The sequence below is a fragment of the Alosa alosa genome, chromosome 3 (assembly GCF_017589495.1).
Source record: "Alosa alosa isolate M-15738 ecotype Scorff River chromosome 3, AALO_Geno_1.1, whole genome shotgun sequence".
Lineage (NCBI taxonomy): Eukaryota > Metazoa > Chordata > Actinopteri > Clupeiformes > Clupeidae > Alosa > Alosa alosa.
Window position 1 is genome coordinate 36888032 of NC_063191.1, and position 9120 is coordinate 36897151.

General features: G+C 41.5%; 1 long non-coding RNA gene across 1 annotated transcript; it reads right to left on the reverse strand.

Moving 5' to 3' along the window:
- Nucleotides 1–1261: 1261 nt before the first annotated feature.
- LOC125291985 lies at nt 1262–3399 on the reverse strand. The gene is made up of 3 exons (XR_007193106.1): nt 3132–3399; nt 2484–2549; nt 1262–1357 (listed from the first exon to the last, which is right to left on the reverse strand). It is a non-coding gene; the product is annotated as an uncharacterized LOC125291985 (long non-coding RNA).
- Nucleotides 3400–9120: the final 5721 nt, after the last annotated feature.

The window sequence follows — 9120 nt, forward strand, 5'->3', positions numbered from 1 at the left end:
ATCATAAATTAACAATGAAATTAATCATTAGTTGCAGCCCAGCTTTGATCGACCAGCCGGTGCTTTGATCCACCAGAGAAAATCACCTGCTGAAGCGCTAAGGCGTGGGCCAGATGTGATGTTGATTTGTTGACATGGATAAATGTCATAATCATGAAACTGAGCATAATTGCTGTGATGGTTTGTGCTGCTGGTGCTCCTGCTGGTGTTGGTGGTGCCGCTCCGGCTGCTCCTGCTGCTGCTCCTGTTACCGCTGCTGCTCGTGCTGCTGGTGGTGCCACTCCTGCTGCTCCTGATGATGCTGCCGCTCCTGATGCTGCTGGTGCTGATGCTGCTGCTGGTGCTGTCGCTCCTGATGCTGGTGCAGACACCTAGTGTAAATATGACATGAAGTTATAGAGCAAAATATAACTAACCACATTTAAATGGTGAAATGTGATTCTTGAAAACACACCATGCTTGCACAGCACTGTGAAGATTCCTGGGATGAGGGCAAAGTGCCTTGGGGAAATTCTTTTACAGCTCCTTATCTTTTTCCTCCTTATATCCGCCTCATACACACTCCTGGCTCTCAGGATGGGGAGGAAGGGGAAAACAGCATCATCCACATCACCAGCATTAGGCTCCATAATGTCCTCCTCTTCAGCCACTTGCTGGAATGGAGCCTTTGCCACCCTCAACACCTCTTCCAGCGGAGGCCTTAAGTGGGGGGAGGGGAGTGGCCAAGGGTGGTGATGATGGTCTACCAGAGGGGACACTGCTCAGCCAGTGCTTTCATGACAGAGGACATCTGTGTCACATTGTCCTCTGTCATGAGGCACTTAATAATGCTGTCCATCTCAGGCCCCAAATGACACAGAGCACAAGCTGGCGTGGCCTTAGCCAGCTCTTTGAAAAGAGCCCTGTAGGGTTCATCAGGCTTGATGATGTGGCCCTCCTCAGCCATATTCCTCAAAAGGGGCAAAATAAATGGGGCCTCCTTCTCTGCAACCACCAGAAGTTGAGCCCATTCATCTTGCCCAGTTAGACCTTCCCCATACCTCTTCAGGGCCTCCCTGAGGTGTGGGGACTTGATCAGAATTCGATCACTATGACTATTGGAATGAAAAGCAAAATTGATGACTGTCATTTATTTTGTATAATTATATTTGTATAATATAATCTTGACATATGTCATACTATGACTGATGTTCATTTGTAAATACATATCAAAAAAGTTGAAGGATTGCACACATATACAATGTTAAAAAATACTTATCTTCCTTCTTTCCCTTGGTCCTGAGTGGGCGGTGTAGCCTGGGGCTGCTTGGCAAACCGGCGATGATAACCAAGTGTGGTGCCATCCAACACCACAGCCCTGCAAGGAGCACATACCTGTTGTTATATGTTCAGTTGTGTTCAATTGTAATGCTGCTACTAGTATAACTACTACTACTACTACTAATAATAATAATAATAGCAATAGTGATGATGATGATGATCATGGTGATGATAATCCAACCTTGGATTAGGCCCGCATTGAGGACAACAAAAGCCCTCAACCCGATGTCCACCAATTTAAGGAACGACAGCCATCTTGTACGTGATTATCTCCACCACCCCATAGTAAAATAACAAAGCAGTGGAATTGCTAACGTTTAGCGATTTTTAGCCAAAAAAACTCACTTATGTTGGTCCGATAAGTATGAAATCAGAATATGTTGAACAACAGGACATCACAAACAAGCCAGGATCAGTTTGGAGTCGGTGGATTATTCCCGGAAGGAGATAAGCGGTTCGAAACGTACAAGGTTTACCTCTTCTGGCGCGGTAACGCTAGGTGCTAGAGGGATGGGACCAAGAGGCACGACACAGCCTTGAGGCCCCTGACAACTGCTCCAACGGTGGGATCTCTGAGACACTCACAAAAAAAACTGTGAAGGAAAAACTTTTAAAAAGTTGGCCACTCCCACTTCAGAGGTGGAGTTTTGGGTGGTGGCATGGAGCTACGAGGCTGAAATTCAAGTCAGACCTTCTGCACATGACCCACATGGAGTGTGCAAAGTTTCATCCCTCTAGCTGTAACGCAAAGCATTGTGTCTGGACATTCACTACAATTTCCAAGTAGCTTTCCCAACACTGATGTTATGGTATCAATCTGAAAGGTAAAACCATCAAATTTTACTCAATGGCCTTGCCTAGCCGGATTTGCCTAGCCTAGATTTTATTCACGCTGCTAGGCAGCCTGGATTCCATGGACCCAATTGTCACCTCAACGAAGGAACCAATCACAGAACGGATGGGGGACAGCAAGACGATGACGACACACCGAAGCTGTTATGAGATGTACAATTGTATCAGCTGTACAATTGGTTAGAATATGGGCCTATGTACGCCATATGATAAGAAGGTGTGACATGTCTTAATTCATATTAATTGACATCTACAGGATAGGTGTAACAGCGTTGATTCCTCCGAGAGTGTGTGTCTAATACTGTACATACCGATTGGCTCTGTATTCTCAAGTCCATGCAGGTCCTTCCCAGTTGAAAATGAAGAGGCCACATTATCTGAAGGAGATCAATAGGAACCTTGCTTTAAATCCCCATCCAAGAGCAATTACTATGCCTACAGTTAGTGTTCTTTTTTCAATAACAGTCAACAACAACCATCAGCCCACCAAAACAACACACAAAAACAATTGCACACACAACACATACTCCACAGAACAACAACAACAACAATAGACAGCCACAGCAGGACAACACAAGCGGAACATAACATAATTCTATGATGTTGTAATACCTCTGTACTATTCTATAGACGCTATAGTATTTCTATAGTAGTCTTATAGTACTTAGACCTATATAGTATGTCCTAAAATACTATAGTATTCCTATAAGATTCCTATAATATTTTGTCCCAAAATAGGCCTACTATAAGATTCCTATAACGTTAGTACTTTTTTCGTAAGGGAGGTAACCGTGCAGCAGGATTGTAAACCCATCAGCTTAACATTAGAGTTTGCACAAAGATTGTAATGAAACCACAAATAAAATTTGAGGGCAGTAAACTGACACATCGATTGGAAATCGGAGCTACCACGTTTGTTAAAGTGATGTTACTATAGTTTGTTAGCTTTGTCCATGTACATTTCAATAATCCATCGCTGGTTTGGACCGTTGTCTTAGCAAAGCAAAAGTCACGACACAGGACCGATCATCAAAGCTAACAAAATATTGTTTGTTAAAAGGTACAGCACGTTCCTTCTGTTTTTAAAAACATTCCACGAAACGTTTCCTGTTCGGACGTCGATTACGTGCATCATCATCAGACGAGACGGTTGCGTATACCATGTGACTGCAGCCCACCAATCTCACTGGGGCCCTCTAACGGGGCCGGTTAGTCGATTTCGACTCCAAACATACCTCCCTCAGTGAATGAAGCACAGCAGCGGTTGCTATAGCAACCATAGACTCTGAACAGGACGGCAGATACAAGGATACAAGGAAGTTTATTGTCACATGCATATAGTTACTGGAAGTAAGAAATGCAGTGAAATTATGTCTGGTGTCAAATGCAGTGAAATTGGCAAGTCTGGTGGGGAGGATTGGGATTGGGTGGGGGCACCAACAAGGAGCACCTAAGAGCAACATTTGTGCATCCGCGGCTCAATGGGGTGTTAGGGGGGGATGACAGGGGAGATGGGATAGTGTGCTGTGTATGTGGGGAGAGGGCAGTGTGCAATATGTGTGTTGGAGAAGCTTCCTCATGAGACAATGTGCTGTGTATTGGGGGGGGGGGGGGGGCAGTGTGCTGTAAGTATGTTGGGGATGTGTGTTGGAGAAGCTTCCTGATGAAACAATGTGCTGTGTATGTGGGGGTTAGTGTGCAGCAAGTATGTAGAGGAGGCTTACTGTAGCAAGCAGTGTGCTGTATGTATGTGAAGTGATGACAGTGATGATGTAAGTGTGTGTGTTGGGGGGGGGGGGGGCAGGGACTTACTATTGCAAGCAGAGTACTGTATGTAATGTATGTGAGTGATGACAGTGAAGATGGTCTTTGCACAAAAGATAAAAGATAGCAAAAGACAAAGATAGCACTTAGGCAAAGTCTTTGGCAAGATCTGAATGTAAACAGATAATACCGTTCAAGTTTTTTTTACATTTCCTATTTCTTTCAATTCTTTAACTTAAAACATGTAAGAAGTAAGTTTATTCGCTGGGCAACGTACAAACTGACGAGTTACATTAGCCCTAGCACTATGAGCTACGATAAACGTTAGCTAGAATAGCTAGCTTTAAGTGTGGCAGCTAGTTATTATTTCATATTCTGATATGACATTCTTAACGTTTTGACTATGTTACAACTGATAAAAGCAAGACAAATAAAGTAACATAATCGCTTTGCAATATTTTAGTCCAGAAATACTTATGGGTGTTCATTTACCATAATGTTAATTACAGTAGCCCTAACGTAACGCGTTATCTCCCTTGCTGTTACCACCAGTTTTAATAACTTTACATTTGCGATCATGACCCATTTCATCTAACAACACCACTGGCATCTTCTTTGACCATCAGACCCCAAACAGCAATACATTGAACTACAAAGATGTTATAGTAATGGTGTTCAGTTCATCATAATCTTTATGACATAATGTAATTTGCCGTCCGTCTCCCATCTTTTTGCCGTCCAGCATGGAGCCGTCACGTGACTTAAGTCACGTGTCTGCAAGGGGTGAAGAAAGTAACAGAAAGTGACGTAATTGTTACAGATGTGACTCAGATCAGCATATGGCAAATTCTCCAAAATGTCCTGCTGCAAATAAAACATGCAAATCTTGTTCAAAGACTGGGCACTTTGCAAAAGTGTGCCGTTCAGGAGAGAGAAAAGAACATGTGAAGGTAGTAGTGATTCCAGAATTAACCACTCTTCTTATTAATGATACTGCCCAAGTAGAGAGAAAAATAAGGTGCACTGTAGAATTAGGCACATCTCCTAACATTGTGTCAGTTCAGATGATAGTAGATACAGGATCTTCTGTTTCATTGCTTCCAGTAGGGATTTATGAGAAGTCATTTAGTGACATTAAACTGAAACATAGAGAGATTCCCTTAGTGACATATTCAAGGGAGAGAATTCCAGTTTTAGGTACACTGGATATTCATGCACACCTTAATGGGTGTTCAGCCCCAGCATCCTTTTTCATAGTGGAGTCAGGTTCAGCTTTGTTGGGGTTAGATTTAATTCAGGCTTTAGAAATAGTTATAGTGGGTAACAGAGTGCAACTTAAAGGTGCCATGTGTAAGAATTGAGGTAAGAATATCCAAAAAATGAGCTACACACATAATAAGGGTGATGATGGTGGTGTCATAATACCAGTTTCAGCCATGGGAGGCGGCATGCGGGCAACATAACCGCCAGCCAAACTGCAATACACGTTTCTTGGTTGTTACTCTAGGGTAGACCAACTCACTTTCTGGAGGTGTACTGCCCCCATCTTTTATGGAATGTGAAGTATGAATTGATTTTTGGCAGACATTAACATGGCACCTTTAAGTCAGACCAGATAGTGAGGGAAATGACAGTGACACCTCTACCTACACCTGCTACAACTACGGCACCACCCCTAGCTACCATCGGCTGTGCAAAGAACTTTATACACAAAGTGAAAGTGAGAGATGACGTGAAACCGGTGCAGCAGAAACTAAGGAGACTGCCTTTCTCCGTCAGAGATGCTGTTTCTGCGGAACTGAAACGCCTGTTGGACGCAGACGTAATCGAGAAGATGACGCGTCCCCCTGGGTGTCGCCAATCGTGGTGACACAACGAAAGAACTCCACAAGAATCCGGATGTGTACTGACCTCAGGGAGCCTAACAAGGCCGTGGTGACTGATTGCTACCCCATCCCACACATTGATGAGCTCTTTTCTGAGCTCAGAGGAGCGACCTTGTTCTCAACCATTGACCTTGCTAATGCTTACCACCAGGTTCCTCTGCATGAGGATAGCAGGGACCTGACGGCCTTCATAACCCATGAGGGGCTGTTCAGATACAAGAGAGTGTGCTATGGGCTTGCATCTGCGCCCTCAGCATTTCAAAAGATGATGACGGTGGTGCTTAAAGGTCTCATCTCATGGTTTTTTAATTAATTTTGCAGTGGTCTGTAGTGTTGATGAATGCCCTGTGAGCCGGTTTTGGTGAAAAAAATGCTGTCCTGCGTCTGTTTCATGCTGTTCTAGTTTGGTGGGGAAGGTGGGCGGGGAGGAACGACTGGATTTCGCCTCTAGTCATGAATATTAATGACATGCTAATGAATTCACCTCTGATTGGCTAACAGTACTGTGACGCTTCCTCCAGTGCGTCCTCATCCGATTCTGCCTGTGCTATGCTCCATATTCAACTTTACAGTGCTAAAACCTGGCTAAAACTCGAGTCAAAACTGTTGCACAAAATGTCTTCGGAGATACAACTTCATGTGTTTGATCCTAGTATTCGAGTAGGAAGAAGAACCGCTTCCTGATCGTTTGTCGGTGAACGTTGGTTTAATAGAATGGTAACAATTGCCTGTCAGCTTAAAATTTCTCCTAAAAGAGGTAAACGTTTGTGACAATCGTCATCTTGCTTTCAAGTAATAAACAGTTGGAAACGTTTTAAAATAAAGACCTATTTCTTTACACAGTCAAAAGTCTTTGCAATCTTCCTAGGAGATATTTTACTTCACAACTCAGGTAAGCACCCTAAATGCAGTTCAGCCACTGACCTAGCCTGCTAATGCTATCGGAATAGCTAGATAGTTATGGTTTGAATTCCATGATACTATCATTGAAAGACCACTTGGTCATAGCCCAATATATATATAGATCTAAATGCAAACACGCCTACCTAGCTATATTTTGCTGGAATTGTACCAGAATGCCTACAGAAGCAGAGAATGTGTGCTGCAAGACTTCTCCGGTAATGAGAACTATGATAGCCTGACATTGGCAGAGGTTAGCCTACTCAAGTTGTTTTCTGTCACGTATGACAGAAAAAGTAGCCTACTATAGGAATCTTATTTAGGAATAGTATTTTGGGACTAAATATTACAATAATCTTATAGGAATACTATAGTATTTGGACATACTATAGGTACTATAAGACTACTATAGAAAAACTATAGCGGTTACAGGATATTATAGAGTTATTAGTAGTACTTCTACAGTATGTCCCAATTATTCCTGTAAGATTACTATAATATTTTGTCCCAAATACTATAAGATTCCTATACTACTTTTTCGTAAGGGGATTGCTCATGTGGTTAGAAAAATGGGCAACACCAGTACCCCTGTTGTCTGTATGACCCTGTACCCAGGATTAGAACCAGTCTGCCTTAGCATAATGTACTCCCTTCAAAATGCACTAAACATTTGACTATGACGACTATGGCCCTCTGTGAGACAGAAGATATGAAAGGTAAGATAAAACTTTAGCCTAAAAGGGACAAACACTGATGAAACTCCTAAAACAAATATACAAAACAGGTCAATTTTCTATAAACAACTTTATTATATTTACATACAGCAGTGGTACTCAAAGTGTGGTCCACAAGCTATCTCAAGTGTTCCACAAGTAGATGTGGTAAAATATAATAGATGAGTTGTTTGCAATATTGAACCAACTTGTATGTAAATCCAAACAGTTCTGCAACACTGATGTCACCTATGCCAGTTTAAATCATATGAATCCTCTGACACCATAAGCAAGGTGCAAAGACAATAAGCAAGGTGGTTCAGTAAGAAGGCCTATTGTGTAATATACTGTTGAAGTAGGTCTACTGTTTTTTTTTTTTGCTAGGTGGTCCGTGAAACACTGACAAATAGTAATATTGCAGTCTATTAAAATAATGCAAACACAAAACAAGAACATCCAAACTATGCACAGAATTAACAATGTCCTCTTTTTGCCAGACGATGCAGACATCTGGCCTACAGATCCTTTGTAAGATGGTGCTGGGATTATTTAGGGAAAAAGGTCTGAGTTGTTGTTTCGGCTTGTATTGTCCTGGGGATCCGAAGGGACAACACACAAAACACATTCGTTGGCTGTGATGATTTTATTACATTGCTCTTTGATTGCGCTAGGCCATAGGTGGAGCCATCAGGTGTTATTGTGGAGATGTCGCTTTCATCCTCCTCCTCTTGATCAACCCGAGGTCTTCTAGCTGGCCTTGGATGAACAGGCTTGATGGCAGTAGGAGGTAGCAGGCCCCCATGCCCATGGTGTATCCGAAGTGCTTGTATCAATACTCATACTTTTCATGAAGTATTCTGTTTGGGTACCTAAAGTAAACTAGAAATGCAATTCCAAGGAATTACCAGTGCATGAAAATGCTAAAGTTGTGATGTAAAATATCATGTATAGTTAAAACAGATAATACAGAGATGGTTACTACGGTGATGCTAGGATAGACATGGTGGTTGCATAGCTTAATAAAAGTTGATAGTTTTAAAGTAGACTGTTTAAAAGCTGAATGTAGATAGTTTAAAAGTTGTTGATAGACAGTAGATAGTTTAAAAGTTGTTGATAGACAGCTAGTTTAATAGATAGTTTAATGATAGTTTAAAAGTAGACCGTTTAAAAGTTGAAGGTAAATAGTTTAAAAATTGTTGACAGACTGGAAGTTGAATGAATGTTGATATTCAAATAGTTTAATGGCTGTGTATAGGTAGATATTTGACGATAACTGAAAGTTGGAATGGCTCTAATGTTTGCTAGCAGTTATCCCAGTCGGCACACGACCGACCTTCAACGTTGAAATATAGGTGAAATAACGTCAGTTGTTGTGTCAATGTTGAAACAAGGTTGAAACAATGCTAAATGGTTGTAAAAGGGTATGTAGACAAACATTGAAACAACGTTCAATGTTAAATGGTTGTAAAAAGGTCAAGAAAATCAATGTTGAATTATAGGTGAAATAATGTCAGTTGATGTGTCAATGTTGAAACAATGTTGAAACACTGTTTTAATGCTAAATACTTGTAAAATGTTGACAAATGGTTGTAAAATAAAAAATCAACAAAATCAGCATGGATGTTAAACCAAATTGATTTGATATCAAGAAAAGGCATCAAATTGATATGAAATTTATGTCACAC